The sequence below is a fragment of the Lissotriton helveticus genome, chromosome 5_1, assembly GCF_964261635.1.
Source record: "Lissotriton helveticus chromosome 5_1, aLisHel1.1, whole genome shotgun sequence".
NCBI classification, from domain to species: Eukaryota; Metazoa; Chordata; class Amphibia; order Caudata; family Salamandridae; genus Lissotriton; species Lissotriton helveticus.
This window is the reverse complement of record NC_136065.1, coordinates 2,098,217,993-2,098,242,811: the sequence shown is the minus strand read 5'-3', so window position 1 is coordinate 2,098,242,811 and position 24,819 is coordinate 2,098,217,993. Positions and strand designations below refer to the sequence as shown.

Here is a 24,819-nt window from a genome sequence, read left to right as displayed (position 1 = left end):
GAATAGGATCTAGGACGTGAGATGCGGGTTTGGAGGTGAAGATCAGTTTGATACTCTCGACTTCGGGGATATAGTTGAAGGATTTCCAGGCTTTCGAGGGGAGCCTGCGAGAGCCGTCTTCGGTCTCTGAGGTCGGGTTTTCGTGGGAGGTATTGAGGTTAATGTCTAGAGAGAGCTCAATCTTGGTGATTTTGTCGTTGAAGAAGTTGGCGAAGTTGTTGTCTTATGATGTTAAAGAGTTCCTTGTGTCTGTTTTTTGCGCTGTCCAAGGCGTTGGAGAAAAAAGTGGATTTTTCGTTACTGATGTGTTTTTGTATTTCCTTCGGGCTGCTTGGAGTTGCTCATGGAGGCTTGTGGAGGGATTACTCCTTCGAAGTCCTTCTGTGGCTCTTACTTGTCTTCTTTCAGTGTTGATGTCAGTATTGAACCAGGATCTGGATGGGATGTTCCTGATTTTTTTTTGTTTCAGGGGTCTACTTGGTCTACGATGGTCGTCATAGTGTTGTTATAATGAGAGGTGAGTTCCATGGTGGAGAGATCGTCTGTGGCGATAGGAAGAAGCGAGTTTACCCTTTCCTCTAGGTCAGCCATGTTGATCTGTGTTAGATTTCGGGACCATTTCGAGGGTTCATGAGTGGGAGGTAGACATAGGATCGGTAGAGTGATGTGGAATTGGATTAAGTGGTGGTCAGACCAGTCAACAGGAAGGATGTGGTCGATAGTAACGGTGTCACGTTGGGCGATAATGGCATCTAGAGTTGTTCCTTTGTTATGGGTTTCATCTGCACAGTGTTGGGTGAGGTTGTTGCTGTGTAGCAGCTTGTTCACGTTTTGAATTAGAGAGTTGTTTTCTTCATTCCGGTGTAGGTTGAGGTCGCCCAGAATAAGGTTGTTGGTGTCACCGAGCGAGCAATGGGCAATCAAGTCGGATAGGTGCTCGGTGAATGCGGGGCTGTTGCCTGGAGTGTGGTATAGGAGATGGCAGTGTATTGTTTTGTTGTCGCTGGTGTTAATGTTAGCGGTTAAGCATTCAAAGGTGTTATAGTTAAAGGTGTCTATTTCCTTCACGGAAATGTTGTTGTTGTGGATGATTGCTATACCCCCGCCTCTTTGTTTTTTTTGATCTTTATTGATAATTGCAAAGTCTGGGGGCACGAGGGTATCTAGGATTGGTGACGAGCAGTCATTTAGGCAGGTCTCTGTGATAAAGGCTATGTCTATGTCATGGGAGAGGATGGACTCCGCTAGCTCAGTGGCATGTTTGGTGGCTGATCTGCACTTTATGAGCATGCAACTGGTGGAGCTTGCCTCTTCTTTGGGTTTTTTCTTTAGGGGGGCCATGGGGATGATCGTGCACGAGGTCGGGTTCCAGCAGATTTCAGAGGGGAGTGGTCTCTTCTGAATCCGGTGATCAACTGAATTTTGGATTGGGGGGTCAGTAGGTATGGTGTCCCACGAGGAGGCGAGATCAGCTGCTTCACTCGAGGACATGGCATTTCTAGTTCTTTTAGGTCTCAGTATCGGATTCGAGAGGGGGGTAGAGATCACATTAGGGTGGAGAGCCTTGGGAGGCCTTTGGTGTGTGAAGTTGGAGGGGGAGGGAGAACGGTGGGGAATTTAGTCATGCTTACGGAGCGTGGCATGGTTGGATAGGACTTCTAGTATATATATATATATATATATATATATATATATATATACATACATACATATATATATATATATATATATATATATATATATATATATATATATATATATATATATATATATATATATATATATATATATATATATATATATAGTTCTTATACTTTATATATTGCCTTGAACTTGATATCAGGCATCGAGTGAACAGTGCATCATAAACCGTGATTCTGCCACAATGTATTGCCCAGCTCCAGTGTTAATATTACATTATATATTTTATCTAAAGATAATGAGTCTCCAGTGGCATACCTCCCGAAGTCTCTCACCGGTGGCAGGGATGGGAAAAGACATGCCCTCTGCCTCAAGCCAGAAGCAGATCACCCTGTACTAGTATGCCACATCTGCGAGTGGCGACTCCCCGCGTGGACCAATGCCTGGTAATGCGGCCTTGCTGGCAGCCATCACAGATGCGAAAGACTCAGTGGAGGCCAAGATTGGCGGCGTGGGCACGGAAGTTTCCTTTCTCTGATCACCGAGGCTGAGACACGCGTGTCCATGGTTGAAGATAACGTCACAACCCTCCAACAGCGCGTCAATAAATTGATGGCCATCTCCCAGGAGCCAACCACCCGGTGGAAGATGCAGAAGGTTGCGTGCGGCGCAACAACTTACGCTTCATTGGTTTCCTGGAGGGATGTGAAGTTAACTCCATGAATCGCTTCCTCACCTCGTGGCTTAAGGACCTGCTGCGTGCCGAAATGGACTCCACGTGCTTCGTGGTCGAGAGGCGGCCCCTGCCTGGAGAGCCCTCGTGATCTGTCATCGCTAAGCTGCTTAATTATGCAGATAGAGACGCTGTGCTGCAGTATGCATAGTCGCACAGGGACACACTCCTCTGCGACTCCAAACCTATTATGATTTTTCCAGACTACACTCGCCTTGTGCAGCAGCAGCGACAATCCTTCAGGGCAGTGAAGAAACGCTCACAGGCATCAATATCTCCTACATGCAATTATACCCAGCCAGACTCCGGGTGGTGTATAACTTTAAGACACATTTCTTTGACTCCCATGAAGCGGTCTCTGCTTGGATTGATGAACAAGTGCATTTGAAACCTTGCTCCCCGCCGCTGGAAACGGACTGATCCAGAAGCTCTCAAATGAATAGTTCGCACAGGGCGAAATCCAGGCAACGATGCCGATCCGGACGCTCTCGTCAAACGCCAAGCCTAGAACAAGCGTCTTGACTATCCTTTGCCTGCATAGCTTCTAAATGTCTGTAGCTGTTCTTGGGGGTATTGAAGGGGGTGGGGGGGGTCGGTGGTGAAGGGTGTTTTCAGATGTTGTTCTTATTTCTGTTATGCATGCAGACACATGTCCCACATTCCACTAGGCACTCTACTATATTTGGCTCCACCATTTTATCTATGGCCACCCAGTCAGTAACCTCTCACATGACTGAGCTAACTGTAGTCACATGGAACGTCCAGGGGATGCTCAATAAAGTAAAGCGAGGGGCTATCCTGAGACAGGCCAAACGATATGGAGCCGACATTCTCCTACTGCAGGAGACTCATTTACTGGGTAGTAAGGCCCCATGCCTAGCTAGGTTTGGCATTCAGCAGGTGTATCATGCAGGGTTCACAAGGGTTCCAGGGGAACAGCCATTCTGATTCATGGCCGGGTTCCATACCTGCACACTAAACAATGGATAGACCATGGAGGTCAATACGTCTTTTTGTCCGGCTCGCTCTATGGGGAACCACTCACTCTAGGCAGTATTTATGCACCCCGCCTCTGGGTAGTACATTTGTAGATACTATCACCCGCCAGTGGGGCGAACTTCCGGAGGGCCTTGCTATTCTGGGAGGGGATTGGAATGACACAATGGCACTGTCCGATAGGAGTCGTGGACTGGATGCGGGCTCCTTAGCCTTCTCCTCTAAATTGTCGTTGCTGGCTGGAACGCTGGGATGGGCAGATATATGGCGAGAGTATCATCCTGCCGAGACAGGATACATGTATAAGTCTCCATGGCTCCATGTCCCGCTTATACTATTCTTTGTGCCACGAACATACATCCACAGGTTCTCAGGTTTCACATCTTCCTAGGGGGCTGTCCGATCATTCCCCGGTCAGGGTGCCACTTCAGTTACACGTATAGAAGCCCCCCTTTCAATGGCGCATGTCCGCTTGGCACCTTCGAGATCCAGACTACCAAGAAGGTCTTGCGGAGGCCCTTCAAGATTACCTTACCCTGAACACCGAATCCGCCTCCACCAAGGAGGCCCTTTGGGAAGCATTTAAGGCCACTCTCAGAGGGGGTAGACATTAGTTATCAGACCAATGATAAGCGTAAGTGCTCTGCACTGCGGACGGAACTTGAAGACCACTGTACATCCCTTGAGACACAATACACATTGGACCCTAGTCCTATCTCTATAGTAACCTCTCTCTCACGCACCAAAGGTTACGTCAACGTCTTATAGATGGGGCTAAAGACATACGGTTGGCATCTCAACATCGCATATACCAGTGGGGGGGACAAATCGAGCAAAATGTTACACCGACTGTCAAAAAGGGAACCCTTAACCGTGGTTCCAACCATTAGCGGTGAAGATGGTGAATTACATTCCTTCCCAAAAGCGGTGGTCACTGAATTCGCGGGTTCCTTTGCCTCATTGTACACCCAGAGGGAACAGCTTTCGGAGGACGACATAGCAGTTTCTTCGTGATATCCCTCTCCCCCCGGAGACTGACTGACCAATTGCAGGATCATTTGGACTACCCTATCATGGTAGAGGACCCAACGGCGGAATTATCTGTGATGTGGACCGGACGGGCTCTTTGTCCCAACAGGTTTCCCATGGAATTTCTCTGTTACCAAATGTCTACATTAGGTCTGCACTTGCTGGACACCATACATGAGGCCCTTGATGAACAGTTATTGCCTCGGGACTGGCGCCAGGTGGCAATAGTTCTGTTTTTGAAACCAGGTCGTCCTCCAGAAGACCCATCCTCATACCGCCCGATTTCCCTGATCAATTTTGAACCCAAACTCCTGGGAAAGGTATTGACAGACCGCCTACGAGCCTGCATCCAGGAGCTGGTCCATTTGGACGAATCCGGTTTTATGCCACATTGCACCACCTGCCACAATATTCGCCGGGTCCATAATGCTATGGCACCGGCCCCCAAGCTGGGGCGTCCTGCGGCTATGCTCCTTGCTGACAAAGACAAGGCTTTCGATTCCCTGAGCTTCGAGTATTTATTTCAGCTGCTGGCTGCCTGTAATTTTGGTCCGCGGTTTCGGGCATATGTGCGTTTGTTGTATACTAAGCCCATGGCTTCAGGCCGTGTCGCCAGCCAGTGCTCCTTCTCTTTCCTCATTGGCCGTGGCACATGTCAGGGGTTTTGATTGACCTAACTCACAACCGGATTGTATAGCATTATATGCTGACAATGTTCTATTTTTTATGACGGACCCACGGGTATCGGGCCCGCGTATTTTAGAGATCCTCCGTGTCTTTGGCCGGACCACAAGCCTCCATACTAATCCCTCTAAATTGGGATTATTCCCAGTTTGTGGACGGCAGGGTAGGGGCACTTGGCATCTCAGCTTAGGCATGCTACTAATGGCATCCAATACTTGGATGTTTACGTTTCTCCCTTCCACAAGACGTCCTGGTCAAGAAATATTACTCCCCTTCTTGTCTGGCTACGTGAAGAGACCTCCATATGGTCCTCTCTGCCTCTCTCACTGTATGGGCGGTAGGCTATTTTCAAGATGGTTTCTCTCCCAAAGGTGCTCTATTGACTCCAAAAGTTCCCGTATTATATTCCAGGGTCCAGGTTTTCCCAAATAAATACTATTCTTAATACCTTCCTCTGGTGTGGGGGTGCGGTAAGGATGGCCCGGCAGACATGTATACAATCCACTTACTGTGGTGGCATCGCGGCCGCTGATGTATACTCATATTATGCAGCCTCTCATCTCTTGGTCATAAATGACTGGTGGTATAACTCACCCACGTACCCCGCGTATGCCCTAGAACACGCATCGCTGGCGGGGACCCCCCTCTTACGGTTACTTTATGGTACACAGAAGCTTGATTTTCTGCATCACGCCAGTCAAACGGCTATTTGATTGTGGAGGTACGTAGTACGGCGGATGGGCTGGCTGGGGCGCCTAACCCAGGCTACGCCAATGTGGCAGGGCAACTGTTTGCGATAGGTGACAGCTTTGAGGGGGTTCCACCAATGGGACCTCATTGGCCTCTCCGCCCTAGGTGACGTCATGCGAGGCACAACGCTCAAATCTTTCCAGCAATTATAGGACGAGTTTCAACTTAATAAAACTCCATTCTATAAATACCTTCAACTTCGCCACGCGCTCAACCCTTGCGATAAGACATTTGGACACTCTCCTGGAATTTCACCCACTGGAGGGCCGCCTACTCATGGGGGATCTGGGCACTCACAAAATACGACAGGTTTATCAAACACTGACCACGTGTGCCAGCACGACACTGCACATCACTCGTAGGGCATGGCAAGATGATATCCCGGAACGGACTGATGATGATTGGGCAGAGGCCATAGTTAGCCCTAGGGGTGCAGCGGTGTCCTCTAGATATGGGCTTATTCAGTTTAAATTTGTTCATAGGGTGTATTACACGTGGCGTCGTCTTTGGAAGATGGGAGTTATTACCTCCCCACAGTGTTTACGCTGTGACCGTGTGGAGGGGTCATATTTTCATATGGTGTGGGGTTGCCCTTCCAAACAGCGTTTCTGGCGTAGGGTGCAGTCCTGTCTTAAGGAAGTACTGTTGTGGGACCTCCCGCTGGACCCCAGATTGTTTCTTCTCCATAGTACAGAGGATATAGGAAGGGGGACAGGTATAAGCAACATTTACTTTTCCTGGCATTCACGATTGCCAAGTGTGATATAGCTCAGCTTTTGAAAGGGGACCTCCCAGCCGATGATGGGAAAGTGGCGTGGGGCACTTGATACATGCATGGGGCAGAAATGGCAGTCTTTCAGGCACGGGTTGGCCACAAAAACACAGAAAAATGTGGTCTAAATGGGCTATCTACCGTGGTATAGATCTTCCCCCCGCTGCCCTCGCAATGCCCATAAGAACCTACTTTTACTGGGGGTTAACGGCCATCTCCTTGGCAAGCTTATCCGGCTTTCTTTATCATTGTGTACAGGTTGTCATTGGTGTATGCCTAAATTGGAGAATGGTGACAGTCTGTGTGAAGTTTTGGTTGTTACGAATGTTATGTTTACCAAATGTACCTTGTAGATGTCACAAATTGTATAATGTGCTATTTTCTTCTGCACAACAGATATATGTTTGATACCTACTGACGAGGTACTTGGAAACTGCAATAAAACATGTTTCCAAAAAAAAAAGATAACTAGTCAGTACAATATGTCCAAATCTCTGTCACAGTTTCCCAGCAGCAATGACAGGTGACACAACAAAGCAAATGATGTTGTGTGCAGCATATAAGAGGCTGAGCAGGAGCTGACACCCTCTCTTATTCCTGCTCCAAGCCTCGGATTAGTGCGCTCCTCCAGTTGACTACTCTCTGCAACAATATCTTCCCGTTCTATCTTTCCACTATCCTGGTTTATATTGTCCTATACGCAAAGAATTCTTACCTTCATATACATTCACAAACTCGGACACACATTCCTTTTCTCATTAATAATTGTTCTTCTCAAGCAACCCTCAATGCGCACACACTACATTATTTTACTCTTTGCTCACTCCTACTAACACCCCTGAGATGTTTTCACACTTAACTCCACACCAGTTACCCTCTCCACCAGACCCACAACTCTTCTTTTGCCTTGTGCTCACTAGTACTAATAGAATAATATTCTCAAGACGTGCTCCACACTTACCCCTAACCAGTGCCCTTTACTTTTCTCCCCGTGAGCCCTCTCTTCTACACTCCTATTCAAGCTGCCTCAAACACTTACTAGGCCTCCTTAAAGAGTCTCGAAAATATGACGAGGGGCGTCATCCTATCCTTCAACTGCATTAGTTAGCAACTGACTGTTAACAGTTACACGCTTGTCAACACCAAGACGGCTGCAACAGTTTAATCTCCTCTTCTATGACACCTCGTGGTCTTTTCCGCCTCCAGAGTGATTTCTTCCGGGAGAGGCGAGGACACTCCCCAGGTTTCTCAGACACTGATTAGGACTCTAAAGTGCCTTCACTTAAACGTCTCTACCGGCATACAACCCCCTCTCTACTTCAGGTTCCTTGTGGGAGAAAATGGGAGGAACTCCTGTGTAAGCAAATATCTCCTTTAATCTGGCAAAATAAAAAAATACAGGCAGCCATTTCGAGTTATACAAAATACTACTTCACCTTGGATTTTTTGTTTCAGTGGCAATTAATACATACCAAGCAAGTTGGCACCTTGCGGCATCTTCAGCCCTACAGGGCACTCTTCAACATTTCAGCCTCTGAAGACATTGACAATGATGCTTCATCTCCCCGGCCCTCGCCCAGCACCACGTTCAGAAGGTCAATGACCTCTTGAGCACCCAGATTCAAGTCACCCTCAAAAAAGTCCTGAAAAAACTGACTTGCATGTGGAGCACCTCTTTCCCTCATTCTTACCAAGCCACTTCAAACCGAAAGTCTCAGCTCGAAGCCCTATATAAGCGCAAGCACCTGCCCAATGCCGTCCCCGGGCTAAAGGGTACGCTGCCATCCAGCTACCCACAACAGAGGAGATTGCGTGGTGACTGAGTCTAACGTACTAGAGCCCTTCAACCCCAAGACTTATCCAGGGTGATCATTGAGGGCACTTCCGATGTCCCGGAGGACAACCCATCCGATGTTTCACTGTAAAGCGAAGTAAATACGCTGCTTGCTGCTGGTGCTTTGCCTTTACACACCCTAGACCTTTCACCTCAAAAGCCTCCATTTTGGATGAGCTCATGTTTGACCCGTCAGAGTGAAGGCAACCTAACTCCAGGGAACAGCACCCTCCACCCTTCCCATGTGATGTATTTCACAGTGCCTCCCTACTAGACCAAACATGCCTGGGGCACCCTTTGCTCAATTTCCTTGCCCGTCCATCCCTCACCACTGTCACCACTTGTCTTCTAATCTTCCTACAATTACAAGGCTGCAACTCCATGAGGATGTGCATCGAGACCTAAACCACTGCTAAGACGGAGTCCTCAATATTACAGGCCCCTCATCCAACTTGTCAAAGCTCTGGAACAAGTGGCAGCCACGCCAGAAGAAGCTGACTCAAATGCTTTACAAGGCCCAATGTGCCTGGCAGTTCTGCTGACTTTCTCTTGGCATGTCCTCTGCCCCAAGGTAGTTCACCAAGGTTGTTAGCATGGTGGTAAGTTTCCTAAGAGTCAGAGGTGTTCGCCTCATGATATACCTGGAATAAACGTTCTTCATGCACCAATCTCCAGACACACTCTCACAGAATGAGGATGTCAGTCACTTTTCTTAACAGTCTGGGTTTCCGATCAATTTCGAGAAACATTCTTGCACCCCCTGGCAAATAACAGACGTATTATGCTTTTCTGTAGACATAGTCTTGTGCACATGCGGTCTACAAGGGAGAAAATCTCACACTCATCAGAAAGGACCTTACCTCGGCATTGGCAATGGTGCCTGTGAGAAGCTGGCTTGGTATAAGGTGCACACTTATGTAAGTGGACACCCTGCACCAATCCAGACGATCCTGTTGGTGATTTTAGTGGTCTTAGACAACCTTAGAAAGCTTTCTAAGTGGTAGCTGTGGAGAGCAGCCTTCAAGTTTAGTACAGAAGGAGTGTAAAGCAGCTTGTTTTACAAGAGCATAATCTTATTGATATAGATTAAGTGAAAAAGAACGACTCAGAATATGTATTTATTATAAGACACTCACTAACAGATACAGATATCTCCTAGCCGGAAATATATACAATGTACACAATACTTTGCAACAGAAACAGGTAAGTAGCACAGATACACAGTGGTCACCAGGGGGAGACCAAACTATATACTAAAATAGTTGTATGGGAACCACGACTCAAGTCAAGACTGTAACCAGAAGACGTAGAAGTGCTGGGGGACCAAGGAACCACCCAGGGAAAGTAACCAGGCACCCCACAGAGGTCATGTGCAGAGTGGGAACACAACCGTGGGCTCAATACAAGTTAATGGGTAAGTCACGGTTACAATTTTAAAGAAGGAGCACCCTTCCCATTGTCCCTGAAGAAACCCAGTGGAAGACAGATGGTTGGAGAGCCACCCCACCTGTGGATATCCCAGGAACCAGGATATCTCCACCAGGTAAGCCGGGTGCATAGGTCTGAAGTGGCGCCGGAAACCGCAGTTGAACTCAATGGAGGACTTCTGGAAGATGCAAGTGTCCAGTGAAACCCTATGGTGGATTGAAGATGAGAAGTTAGTGCAAGCAGAGGGGACAGAGTCTATGCCACTCAGGAGTGACCAGGAGGCACGGAAGACGAATGCCCACTGATGTCGGATTTTACAGGAGAGCAGACAATGACCTTGGAGCTGCAGCTGAGGACCAGGCTACTCTGTGGAAGACCAGGAGCCATTCATGAGCTGTCCCACGTTGGATGTCAGGAGTTGAGGGGTCAGTGTCCGTCGGGAGCACAAACAAGCCTTGGCAACTGCAACCAATGTGGAAAGCGGAAAAGGTGCAGTGTTGGGACAAGCAAGGTCCAGTAACTCATCACAAGCAGGGGAGTCAGGAGACCCTGAGGAATCGGGGGAGCCTGCTGAATTTTAAAGAAGACCCTCAAGAGGACCTACAGGCTGGAGGCACTGGAGTCGCAAGAGGACCTCGTGCAGCTCACCAGAGATGCAGGACCACGATGCAAGTGATGCAGTGAGGACGAAGATCTTGGTCACAGGAGATGCTTGAGGTTGGGGCTCCTTGGAGCCCGAAGATCTTGGTAGAAGGAAGCCAACAAGCCTTTGCAACAGCAAGCCCACACGGTACACAGGGGTTCGGTTCCTGTGGCTCCGACGAAGGATGCTGGCTCTAACTTGGTAAGAGGAATGGGCAGGCCTTGGGGTATGTAAAGAGCCACCACCCGTGTTGAGAGCTTTCGGAGTATGTGGGAGCCCAGGATCAGCAGACCGGTGAGCTTAGTTGCGGAGCCTGCAGGTGCAGGGAAGTGCCTCCTTCACTTCAAGGGAGATTCCTTCAGGTATCTTGGATGTCCACAGGCCTTGGAAGGTTCCTGTACGGAGCACATGCACGGATGTTGCAGCAGACGAGCAGGGTGACGAGACCAGGAGCAGCAGGAGTCTTCCCAGCTGCAGTCTTGATGCCCAAAGCGAACTCCAGAGTGCCCAGACGGTTGAAGTGGTGTCTTGATATGAATCTTGTCACATGACGAATCTAGGGACCCACCTACAGGTAAGCCCTTAAGTTCCCTAAGGAAAGAGTTGGGACGATTCAGGGTTTCCTCCCAGGGGAGGGGGGTCGGACAGTGGGGAGGATACTCCCACGTCCTTTGTCCAGTATCGCGCCAGAGCAGGAGCCAACGGCTCCCTGAGCTGGTTTGAACTGGACTATGCAAAGAGGGCACCAAATGTGCCCCTCAGGCAGATTGAGTGGCGCTGACAAGCGCTCCCACCCAGCCCCAATACACTAAACCCTGTCTGGGAGGTGGTCACAACTTCCTAGTGACAGGATACCTATTGTTCTGCCTTCCCCTGCTCGAGCTTAGCTCAGCAGCAGGAGGGCAGAATCGTGTCTTTGGTCGGCAGCAGCCATGTTATGCTATCCGGGTCAAGAAGACTGGTACCTGGAGCACTGAGGGCCTACCAGAGGAGCTTTACAGTGCATGGAATCATACCTCCCACACCGTTTACGGTGTAAGAGTGTGATTCCAATATGCTTGATTCCAAACATTACAGGGTTCGTTACAGCTAGTTTAGAGATTGTCATCGCGTATTAACGCATGGCCACTCTATGTATCGTAAAGGCTGATACACTTACAACCCAGGAGAATAGATTACCAAGGTTGTAGGGGTGTCCTGCTCATGCAAGGGCACCCTCACACTTAGAACCAAGCACCCTGCCCTCAGGATGATTGAACGGGCTGCTTTAGGGTAGACATAGGTTTTTAGTGCTGGGCCCTTAGATATAAGGAAACCTATAGCTTTCATAAGTGGTGCTAGCACCAACTTACACAGGTTGCAATGGCAGGCCTGTAGTTACAGTTTGAGTGGTCCACCACGGGTGGCATAATACATGCTTCAGCCCATGGGGGACCTCTGGAGTACCAATGCCCTGGGTACCTCAGTACCATATACTAGGGACTTATAAGGGTACACCAGTATCCAATCTGGGAGGTACCCAAGTACTTACCATAAACAATTTATGTGAGAAAGCACAGAGACGGGGGTCCTGGTTAGCAGGATCCCAGTCAGACTATTCAGAAAAAGCATAGCACCAGGCAAAAAGTGGAGGTAACCATAAAAGCAGATCCTACTTTCATACAGCGCGCCTTCTATTAAAATCCATTAACGGGTTCATCGGTCTCCTAGCAACCTAAATCAAGGCAGTCTTCCTTGCCCGCTACATTATCGAACCCTACAATGTTGAAAAACAAACACTCTCGGCAAAGGTCTTTCCTGCTCGAAACTTGTATCTACTGATGAAGATCCTCATTCACAGTTTCTCTGGTGGCTCTTATCCATGCAGGCCTGGAACTGCAGTGCTATTTTCGGTTTTTCCCCAGTCCGGGTGATTTATTCAGACGAAAGCAGGCTAGGTTTTGGTGCCAGTTCCAGCACATTAACAAGCAGATGTTGCAGGCCGCCAACTGAAAAACATGTCCACATCAAGGTTCTAGAGCTCTTCGCAGGCACTTTTTACTTAAAGGGTCTCACCACGAACTATTCAATCATTTTCCATCCCACTGGAGAATTGAAGAATACCCTAATCCATGGATTTTCTTGAACATTTATTCAACTCTTGACATTTACCACAATCTCAAGACCATGATCCACAATCTCAAGAAGCTGAATATTGTTCCTCAACATTCTCAACAATGCTCTGCCATAACAAGTTACAAATGTCATACTTGAAGAAAAACAATCAACAGTTCCTTCGAGACTGCCACCTTCCCGGAAAGCCAGAAGCACGCCGAGATCCACGCCCTTCTGAAGAAGCCCAAGGCGGACCCCTAAGGACCTCAAGAACTTCCGGCCCATCTCCCTGCTTCCGTTCCCGGCGAAAGTGACAGAGAAAATTGTCAACAAACAACTAACCCGCTACCTCGAAGACAACAACATCCTGGACCCCTCCCAATCCGGTTTTCGCAGCAACCACAGCACCAAGACCGCCCTCATCGCCGCCACTGACGACATCAGGATCCTGATGGACAAAGGAGAAACAGCCGCCCTCATCCTCCTGGACCTATCAGCAGCCTTTGACACAGTCTGCCACTGCACCCTATCAACACGCCTCCATGACGACGGAATTCAAGCGAAGGCCCTGGCCTGGACGACGTCCTTCCTCTCCGGCAGAACCCAGAGCGTCCGCCTCCCACCCTACCGCTCGAAACCCACCGAGATCATCTGCTGCGTCCCACAGGGATCCTCCCTCAGCCCGACGCTGTTCAATATCTACATGGCACCGCTCGCCCACGTCGCGTGACAACATAACCTCAACATCATCTCCTACGCAGACGACACACAGCTGATCATATCCCTCACCGAAGACCCCCACACCGCCAAAGCCAACCTCCACAGAGGAATGAAGGCCGTAGCCGACTGGATGAAGGACAGCAGACTGAAGCTGAACTCGGACAAGACGGAGGTCCTCATTATCTGACCCACCCCATCAGCCTGGGACAACTCGTGGTGGCCCACATCGCTAGGCACAGACCAACAGACCACGCACGCAACCTGGGGGTCATCCTCGACTCCGCCCTCTCCATGACCAGGCAACTCAACGCCGTCTCCGTGTCCTGCTTAAACACCCTCCGCATGCTCCGCAGGATCTTCAAATGGATCCCTCCTGACAGAAGGAAAACCGTCACCCACGCCCTCATCACCAGCAGACTCGACTACGGAAACGCCATCTACTCAGGAACAACAACAAGGCTCCTTAGACGACTCCAACGAATCCGGAACGCCTCGGCACGACTGATCCTCGACGTCCCCCGACGCAGCCACATCACACTCCACCTGAGAGGCCTGTACTGGCTCCCCGTCAACAAGAGGATCACCTTCAAACTCCTAATCCACGCACACAAAGCACTACACAACACCGGACCTACATACCTCAACAACCGCCTCAGCTTCCACACCCCCACCCGTAACCTCCGCTCAGCCAACCTCGCCCTCGCAACAGTTCCTCGTATCCGGAAAACCACAGCCAGCGGCAGATCTTTCTTCCACCTCGCCGCCATGACCTGGAACACTCTCCCCACCAGCCTACGTCAGACTCGGGACCTGCCGGCCTTCAGAAGACTCCTCAAGACCTGGCTCTTCGACCAGTAGCAGCCCCCCCGCCCCTCCAGCGCCTTGAGACCCTCATGGGTAGGTAGCGCGCTTTATAAATGTACTGATTGATTGAAGAACCCACAACACAACTCCCTTTTCGTAATAAAAGGAAAAACAAACCGTTCTACACAACCGTAAAAAGTAATTTAGACCACTAATAAGTCATACAATACACATAACCAGTTACGAAAACACACACATTCAACAAACTACATACATAATACTTATTAAAACAAAGTGTAAAGTTCCCAGGTTTGGATTCCTTTAACCCCATGCGCGCTGCGGGTTTTCCCGCTGTGTGCTGACTTTTGCGATAACCCGCGTATCATGACGAGCTCAGCTCGTCATGAGCGTACGACAGGCGTAACTCATGACGAGCTGAGCTCGTCATGAGCGTCGAAGGGGTTAATGCAACATCACTCTACGGTGCAAGACTCTAAGTCATTGTAGGCTGTTGGTAACCTGTTTTCATAAAATAGATTTATGCATATTATACGTGCCTTTAATAAAACCTTAGATTTCCTCTTCACTGAAGCTATAAAAACTTACATTGTGCATACTACATTCCCTAGGACAACCCACACATATTTGGTATTCTTGGACTGCAGGCATTCAAGGCAACATTTCCTTGATTAGCGTTTTGGGATTTTAAGCTTGTCTATTTGAGAAATGCATCCAAATATTGAAACTGTATTTAAAAAAAAATACTTCTTTTTTATAACTCCAGTCTGCAATGAGAAATAAAAACATACGAGGTTTGCACTATTAAGTAGGTCGGAATGTGCTGGAATAAATATACAGTTTTCTTGTAATGCGAAAAGACAGGAATATAGAACGGTGTAAGTACTGGCTGGGAGTGTATTGTGACGCTACAATTTTCGAAGTGTGAAGAAGCAGCTTCTTTCAAATGGCGTGGCTGGGTGGCAAATCCCGTAGAGACCTGACTGCAGATGTCATTTTATTTAATGTGTTTAGCACTTTGTCTATAGACTTAAACCTGGTATCAACTCTTAACCAACTTTAAAAGTGAACAATAAACATGCATTTACATTCCAAAGAGTAAAATCAATATTTGGTTTGCCTCAAACAAGCACAATATTGACAGGCAATACAATCAGGTGTTGTTTGAGAACAAACTGTGTTAATATACTAATCCTTTATAAACGTGTTTTATTGGAAATCAGATGCAATGCCTTGTAACATCGAGGAGTAATGGTGAATTCATGCTTAGGTGAAGTGATCCGAGTTAAACGTTACTGCAGTACATATTCCAGTTCCGAACAACTGCGCTTTCTTAGATAGTTTGCCCACCTCAGTATAAAACCAACTAGGACTTGACATCACTGTTTTGATAGAATATCCGCCTCCTTGTCCTTCATTAACTCTTGGATTTTCCCTGCACTTAAGTTTGGAAACTTCCTATTAGGCACGACAGAGGTAAAGGAGCACTAGAATTCAGAACTGAGAATCCATTACTCCTAGAATGCACATTAAATGTTAATGGGGTGGGCACTACCAATTGATTTTCCCCTGGAAAAGGCACATTTTGTGGAAAATCGGCAGTATTACTGAGGACGTAAAGGAGAGTACACCCCCCCAGAGATCGACAAACCCACAACCATTTAAAGATGCCGACAGGGTGTTACGCCTCCATTCTTTACTTCGATTATTTTTAATCATGTTCAATTACTTAAAATCATTACATGATAAACATACATAACAGTCTTACTAAAATCAAAAAGGGGGAATATAAAATCAGTATTACTTAGGATATCCACCGGAGTATATGCCAATACAAGTCTCAATAGCTGAGCAGACAGCATATTATACACTGTGATTATATAATTTATAGAGTTAGTGTCACTCTTAAGGTGCTAATGTTTGAGAGGTGATCGAAAAATACGCCAGTAAGTATAAAATGCTGTTAAAACAGAGTGGTTGCAAACAGGGGTGTGTCTCTTGACGCCTCACCTTTTTAATATTTACACCCCCGACCTGGGTAAAGCCCTCGAAGGTGCCAATGTAACTGCACTTAGGCTGGGTACATCAAGACGCCCCGTCCTGCAGTATGCAGATGACATTGTGAACATGGACCATACATTCAGGCTTGCAGAGAGCTCCCCATATACCTCACAGATATATTGAAGACAACAAATTCCAGGTGAATCAAGGAAAAACAAAAGTCATCAATTTCAGCAAATACTCGGAAAAAAAACTATACGCACAAGGGGAGCTACAAATAATTACAGTAACAAAATAAAACTATAAAGAAGTTTGGTTTTCTGAAGGGGCTAAACCAACCGAACACCTGAAGTAGCTATGCTCAACGGAAGCGGGTCTCGTCCAAGGCCTGAATCATTCTTTCCTACTGCATTCACTGCTGGACTCTCTTCTACATAAGGGAGTCGATTCCGATCCGGTAAAATGCGCTCCGAATCGTCGTACGGAGAGTATTTTCCCCATACGAATCGTACCCGTAGACGTCCCGTACGTACGACGAAGTACGATCCGTACCAGGTGCCAAACTCCGTACGAGTCGTACAGGACTCCGTACGACTCAGATCTCCGTACGAGTTTCACTCGGAACCGGCTGTACGCGACATCACTACGGTTCGCGGCTGGTTTTTACGACCCAGCAAGTACGATTCGTGTTGGGTACGCGCCGTACGACCCTTTTCCTACGGGAGCCGAAAACAGTCGTAAACGCAGAGTTCGCGCCGAAACAGGTACGGAACGCCCCCCCCCCGGGTACGGCACGTACCCCCCATGATCGCAGGGGTTCGCGCCGTACCCCTGTGATCATGCGGGGTACGTGCCGTACACCCAGCGTACATGGTGTACGCACCGTACACCATGTACGGTGGGTGTACGGCACGTACCCCATGTACGCTGGGTGTACGGCACGTACCCCGCATGATCACAGGGGTACGGCGCGTACCCCTGCGATCATGGGGGGTACGCGCCGTACGGTGTGTAGGTGATCGTGCGCTTTTCCGTACGAATCGACGTGTACCGTACGAATCGCGCCCGGGTCGGCCGATCGGGATCGGAATCGTCCGGTCGTACGGCGTCCGTACGAGTGGTACGGAAACGGCTCCGGATACGATTCGTACGGACGGGGATTTTACCGGATCGGAATCGACCCCAAGGTGTATAAATTGAGCATCTCAGTATAGTAAACTGCCAGGGCACACAAAAAGAGCATCCAAAATGTCCCTCGCACGCAAACTGTATTCTCAGGACCGCTATTTATAACAGATTTGGCAAGTAGACAATAAATCAGGCACACACATTTACCTCATAACTACATATTCTAACTGCTGCCAAAAAAAAAACAATGTTAAATAAAAAGTGTTGGTGAAGATTTCGGAGGTACAATCAAGTGGCCATTTTCTGATGCTGTATAGGGAATATTGACGTTAGACTGTAAAATGTGGACCAGTAATGTGCTTGGACACATCAAGAGAAAGTAACTGCTGACCACAGCATTCTCACTGCTCCTAAAACAAAATAGAAGGAATTCTACTGAAGAAAACAAGAGTTGGATTCCTGGGTGGTGGATTTTTTTCTACCTCTCTGTGGGTGGCAAGAAAAGAATATCATACACGTTGTAAAACTAACGACTAATGGTAGACCTGGTTATCAGCACGTTGAAAAATTAACACTCTTTAGAACACCACTGGTGTTTCAACTTTCTTATCCTGCAGTTTAATACAAGATAAAACGCTGAAATAGTTTGGGTCTGTGCGATCTTTAGAAGGAAAGTCGTTTTGTTCTTCTGTGAGACACAGGAATATTGCCAACAAACCACAATAATCTCATTACAAACATACAGTTAAAGTCGAGATGTTATGTGTGAATGATCATTTTCTGTGCATCAAGGGCCTCAAGAGGAGTATAGCCAAGTTGTTTACCAATCTAATAGAACCCACAGCCAGTTCAGCCCCTTCCTTAGATTTCAACCTATCTTCAACTAGCTGATACCAATTAAGTTTTAATGTCCCTTTGCAAGTGGGCTATTCCAAGCCTGGAATGCTGTAAACATACCACATATGTTGACCTTTCGCTTAACTCTCAAACTTGTGAAACACGTATGGCTCTTTTTGAATAACAATGTGTGATAGTAAATAACAACTCTGCAGTCCATCAAAAACATTCACCTAGTCAATGAAAGCGAATGGAACGTTTAGGCTGGACCTAGTTTGTTCTAATTACAATGAACATGAAAACAGCAAACTATATATTACAATGTCTTGGAAAACCCACGGCCCTTAGTTATGTACAATTCTGGATCGTTCAAACTGCCCCCTTTTCTAAAGATACAATTGAATCTACCTGCTTCTAGACGCCAGAGTACTGGGACACGACTGAGGGATGTTTCAAATAAATACTGGTGCTATACTCAATGGGGATTATTAACACGTTTTAAATAATGCTGCACATTTTAAAACATTTGGAAATCAAGAACTGTGTACATGAATGTTTTAGAAACTCTGCAACGTATATTGTAACATCCTGGAATTAATACTGCAATATTTTAGTAGTCGGGAATTGACGGATTCTGTATTTTCTCCGAGTCTGAATTCCTATGACCTATTGAGAATATACACTACAATTTGATGCTGACAGCGACTTCATAGCACCTTATTTTGAGTTGTTGACCAATCGTAATCAGTCATTATTACATTTGCCACTGATAACAAACTGAGGTTACAGGGCGCTGCCTGAGTATATTGTACTAATTACATTTATTCATTTAATACAAGGAAGAGTGCTGCCGAAACCCCATCATCATATATTATAGTACTTTGCCACTGACCTCATTTTGGGGACATGGTTCTTTAAAGTAATGTACTAATCTAATCCCTTATGGAGATTTTTAATGGGAGTGTTTAACAGGGGTGTCAACGCATTTAACAGATCCGAAACCGCCTGGCCTCGGGTATTAGAAGCAAACGTTGCTACACTGGGTATGCAGGATTTATGGCCTCTATATCCTGGGATTTCAAGCAACTGATTCGACATAGCAAATGTGGGAACCGTTCTTTGTGTCTACTCTTTGTGAAGCTATTAGTGCCAAAGTGCACTGTTCTCATGTAATTTGCTTCAGAAAATAATTTTACTACATGGGTGGTTTGTCTTGTTGCACCGCACTGTTCACAGTGTGTATTCTCCTCAATTTAGTCCTGGTGTTGGATTATTGTGAATTAAATGATGACTGTGGGTGCACACAGGCTCCATCTACCATCGTGGATTTTGCAACTGAAAATATTGCTAAATCGCAGGTCGGACTCATGCTTTGCGCTCTTGACGGCTACAGAAACTTGGGAAACCGAGCCCTTTGTACAACAAGGTTACTATGTGTATAACATATGTGCAAAACCCTCATATCGGGGCCATGCCAAAGGGGGATTGGCAATTTTAATGAGAGAGGATCTCCTATGGGCACAAGAGATAGTGGAAACCAAAAGTGAAAATGTGCAATGTATCAAACTGTCTCTGAAAGCCTACAATTCGACCTCAACGAGAACAACGTTGCTTTTTAACGTTTATGCCCCTCCAGGAAAAAAATATGACACTTTATATGATGATACCCTGCAAATTATTACACAAATAATAGAAGCCCTTATGTTCCCATATTACTTGATATTGGGTGACTTTAACGGGAAGATTTCCAATTTAGAAATAAAAAAGTGGGGAAAAATTTTGGAAGAGGAAAACTTGGATCCTTTAATCCCTCAATTCCCCAGAGATATCCGATCTAACAAAAGAGGGAGAACACTGTTAACAGTACTGCTTACCATAAATGGAACCATTCTTAATGGGAACGTGGAAGGCGACATCCCGGCCTCTTATACAAGGCAGGGTAACGGGAGACCGTCAATAATAGATTACATCATTTGCGGCAAGGACCAGTTCGAAACTATGTCCCATCTCTGCTCCAACTTCACCACTGATAGTGATCATGCCGTTATGCAACTTAGAATCAGTTGGTCGGTTCAGTCCGCAGAAGAAGGTCCGATGATTCTCGAAAGAAAAGAAACTTTGGTAAACAGTGATCGGAGACGTATCTTTTGGAATCCGTCCTCCCTGAGTAAAATAATAAATTTGATTGAGCATCAGCATTTCTTAAGGAACCAATATTCTGAAGATCCTATTGAAAATTTTGAGATCATGCTCATTGAACTTAAGGAGGTAATAACTAAAATGAATTCTCATACAAACAATACTAATTTACAAAGGAAAAATAACAACAAAACAGGGAATTCATTGATAAGGAAGACCCTAAATAAATTGATACGTGCTCAATACCTTCGCCCCTCTCCTACTAAAAAGAAGGAAATAAACAAAGTAAAAAATCAATTGAGAAGAGGAAAAACAAGTGAGAGAAAATCCCTTCAAGATCGAAACTGGGTCGAATTACAAATTGCTGCCAAAGAATCAAATCAGAGAACCTACTGGTCCATAATAGCTAAACTATCGGGGACAAAAAAGAAATTACAAGCAGTACCTGTTCCTCCGAAAGAGTGGGAACTCTACTTGGCAGAACTCTACAAAACAAATGTGGATAAATCACAAACAAACGGTTCAAATAAAGTGGAGGAAAAAGTCAAGGGAAAAGTAATCCCGAAAACAACAAATGTAATGGTGGAAACCCACATTAGGAGGGCAAGAAGTACAGGAGCTTTCGGCCCTGATCAAATTCCTATTAAGGCCCTGCAAACAAACTCTAAGGAATGGAGCCTCCTACTAACTCCACTTTTTAACCACATTATGTCCTGTGGTCAAGTACCCAAGTCATGGCAAGGGAGTACTATTATCCCAATTCATAAAAAAGGCTCCAAAACGGTAGCAGGAAATTATCGCCAAATAGCACTGCTGGATGCTACTGGGAAAATCTTCGCAGCAGAGATCCTCTTACAACTAAAAAACTGGGCCTTTTCGTTGGGGTTGATACCTATGTTCCAGTCAGGCTTCAGACCCAAACACTCTGTCACAGATAACATGGCAATTATTCAGTTTTTCCTGGACAAATATGTCACAAGAAAAAAACAGACGGTCTACATGGCCTTTATAGATTACTCGACTGCATTCGACCGAGTGGACCGTCCGACACTATGGAAAAAATTGAGGAGTTTGGGAATTAACGAACATCTGCTACAGGTCATCATTAGCCTCCATACAACTACTTGGTGTCGAGTCCAAATGGGGGGCGAAAAAGGACTAACGAAAGTAATATATACTGAAAACGGCCTCAAACAGGGCTGTTTATTAGCCCCCATGCTGTTTTCGTTATATTTAAACGACCTGCCTAAACAATTAGAAAAGGGCCTTAGCTTGCCCCCAAAAATTAACCAGCAAAGAGTTCATACGTTGCTTTACGCGGACGATATAGTCTTGTTCGATCTCACACCATTTGGTCTACAAAATTCCCTTGATATTTTGTTCAAATACTCAAAGGACAATTTCTTAATTCCGAACGTAGGGAAAACTAAAGTTGTAGCCTTTTCTGGGAGGAAGAAAAGTGCCAAATACAATTGGAGGCTCGGAGACGAAAAGGTTGAAGAAGAAAAAGAATATATCTATCTTGGCAGGATTCTTACCAAGAATCTCTCAAATACAAAGCATATTGAGAAGTTAAAGAAAAAATCTGACTTACATGCAGGAACTCTGTCCAGACTATATAGTGCCACAGGGAGCAGGCATTTTTCCTCATTAATAAAAATATATAAAGTAAAAATACCTGCAGTCCTGTCATATGCTACAGAATACATTCCCATTCAACAATGGGGCTTCATGGACCGTCAAGAGGGGAATATCTTGAAAAAAATGATGAGGGTTCCAACTGCAACACCAGTTCAGGTTTTACGGCTGGAATTCGGAATCACTAGTGCTTTTGCCACCGCAGTGGCAAATATAATTAGATGGGCCTATAATCTTCTTCATGCTACGGAGGGTACCCTCAGATTTCTGCTACAAAAAGAGACTTTCGGCCCAGATGTAGATAAACAAACTTTTCTAGTTAACATGTCTGCGGCGTTCCAAATGGCTGAAATTTCTATAGAAATCTTAAAGACTTGGTCCGCGTCACAACTAAAACTCTTTTTAAAATGTTTTACTCCTAGGTTGAGCTATGATTTGGACTATGCACACAGCCAGCGGCTTAAAATATTCAAACCCTTTACTACACTTATAGAGTACAAGAATATACACCCTTATATTTCATTTTGTCTTTCTCATAGTGCAAGGAGGGTGATTTTTATGTTTCGAACAGGGATTTTACCTGTACAATCTTTTAAATCAAAATGGTCACTTGGAGATCTCTCTCATCTATGTTTGTTATGTCAAGGGGGTGAGCAGACTGTGGAACACTTACTGTTTATTTGCCCCAACTTTAAAGTAGTAGCAGCTCGCGCTCAGTATATTTCGCCGATATACAGATCCTGTAGGTTAGTAAAAGATTCCGAAATATTAATAGCAGGTATCAACCCCCCGAATGAGTTTGTATGTTATAATTTGTACAAATTTTTTAAATCAACACTAGCTTTATATTAATTTGTGATGTACTTTTCTTTTGTTAATTTTTATCTCATTTTCTACATTTGTGGTCCTCGGTTGAGTACCTATACAAATAAAAACTTTTTGACTTTGACTTTGACTTGACTTTGTGTACCCCTCACGCAAGTACGCTTGGCTCAGGATTTGCATACATTAATTCCTGAATGAGGATAGGCAGACTATCCTTGTGTATTCTGCTACAGATTTGTTGGTCTGGGGGATTAGGGGCACGGGGCTGGGATCAAATCCTATTGTGTGCTCGTATTAGGATACGGATTTCACTTTGGGAGCGTGGTGCCTTTTGGAGACCACTACCAACGGGCTTCTTGGCACAAGTCAAAGCTTTAGAATATTTTTTTTTTTTTTTTTTTTTTTTTAAGTGTGCGATCTTGCCTGGACATCTCAAGAAGCCTTCTATACAAACGTTCCTGTGAGAAGGGAGAGGGGTATCAGTTGTGGCTAGGACCCACTATCAGTAAGTGTGGTATTCTAAAGTAAGTATTCCCGCATTTTGCCAGCACCTCAAGATCAATTTAATAATGAGGGCAGACACCGAGAACGTGCCGCAGGGAATCGTCCGGAGGAAAGTGATGCTCTAAACCGGTGTTCATGGTGTAGTATGATAATGATTTCACATACGAGGTATTCGTCAAAGTTTGATTTATTGACAGCTGTCTTTCTGTTGACTTCACAATACAGACTGCCCTCGTACACTCCAACATAGCGTGTGTAGGATGAGGTGGGTGGGGTCCTTGTGTCCATATGCCAGCTGATCGTTTCCCAATGATTTCACATTATGGGTATTGGCCCCTTTCATCATGTCAGCTAGTCTTTTGTCATTGATATCACACTGAATGCGAGTTCTACCTTCAAGGGTTGCGCTGTCTGCTGGTACTGCCCACGCTTTGAATTAGGAAAAAGCTGGCACCCTCTTTTTGATGATTTTGCTCTGTTCCTCTAATAACAGATGACATAAATGAGGATAATGGTCACTGCCACAGATTTCCCCTGGTGTAGATAGGGTGCCCTGTCTTTAATAATTCCCATACTTTTACTTTACAATTGGGTAGGAGCCTGGAACGCCTCCATAGGGTACATACATATTGTATTTTCTCGTGGGATGAGTCAAACCTTTGATGCTCAGTGGTCTTGATTCTTTGCTGGGAAGATTACAGACTGCATGATTGTTTTTAGGGGAGGGGCCGACAAGACACTCATTTATATTTTTAAAATGCATGGGTGTGTGCTCTGTCCAGGCTCAGTGTGGGTCAGAGAAGCCCGGCTTCACACTCTGTGGCCCCCGGGTGCCGGCTTGGAGACAGTGCCCCCGCGTTGTATAGACTGGAGGCCCCCGGAGTGGGCGGCCGTTGAGACCCCCGACCGGCCTCCTCCTCCCCGGGACCCCAGAGCCTGCCCGCGCCTTACCTCGGCTGGTCTCCGCCGCATCTGCCTCTCTCCGTGGGCCGCTGGGGGTGGCTCACATCCCGGCTCTGGCTGCCTGCCCTCCGAGGCCTAGCGCTCCCACCGCCACCGCTGCTTCTCCTGCTGCTCCCCCCAGCGCCTGCCAGCCAGCCCCGCCGCAGCCGGAAGCGATCTCTCCCGGCCCGGCAACCGCTTCCGGGTCGCGCGGCTCAGGAGCTGCTGCATGGGATGCACTCGCGCGCCGTGGCAGGGCCTGTGCGGTCTGAGGCCCGCCAGAGAGAGCGCGCGCGGCCCCCCTCCACCCAGCCCCCGGGGACAGGGAGAAACACGGACCCAACCCCCGGGGACAGGGAGAAACACGGACCCAACCCCCGGGGACAGGGAGAAACACGGACCCAACCCCCAGGGACTGGGATAAACACTGAGCTCCCTTCGAGAGAGCACAGCTCCCCTCCACCCAACCCCCGGGGACAGAGACGAATCCAACCCCCGGGGACAGGGACGAATCCAACCCCCGGGGCCAGGGAGAACACCGAGCTCCCCCCGAAAGAGAACACAGCTCCCCCAAACCCCCCTCCCCCGGGGACAGGGGGAAAACGGCTCCCCTCGAAAGATTTTTTAAAATTTGTATTTCTTTTATTTAATGCGATTTT

The 24,819-nt window shown here is 46.7% G+C and overlaps 1 protein-coding gene across 1 annotated transcript in view; it reads right to left on the bottom strand.

Annotated features, from left to right (window-relative positions):
- Positions 1–24,358, bottom strand: part of ZBTB34 (zinc finger and BTB domain containing 34) — a 140,096-nt gene extending 115,738 nt beyond the window's left edge. The window contains exon 1 of the mRNA XM_078646107.1: positions 24,170–24,358. The gene's annotated coding sequence lies outside the window, so the exon portion shown is untranslated. The remainder of the gene's footprint in view (positions 1–24,169) is intronic.
- Between the last annotated feature and the right edge of the window lie 461 nt (positions 24,359–24,819).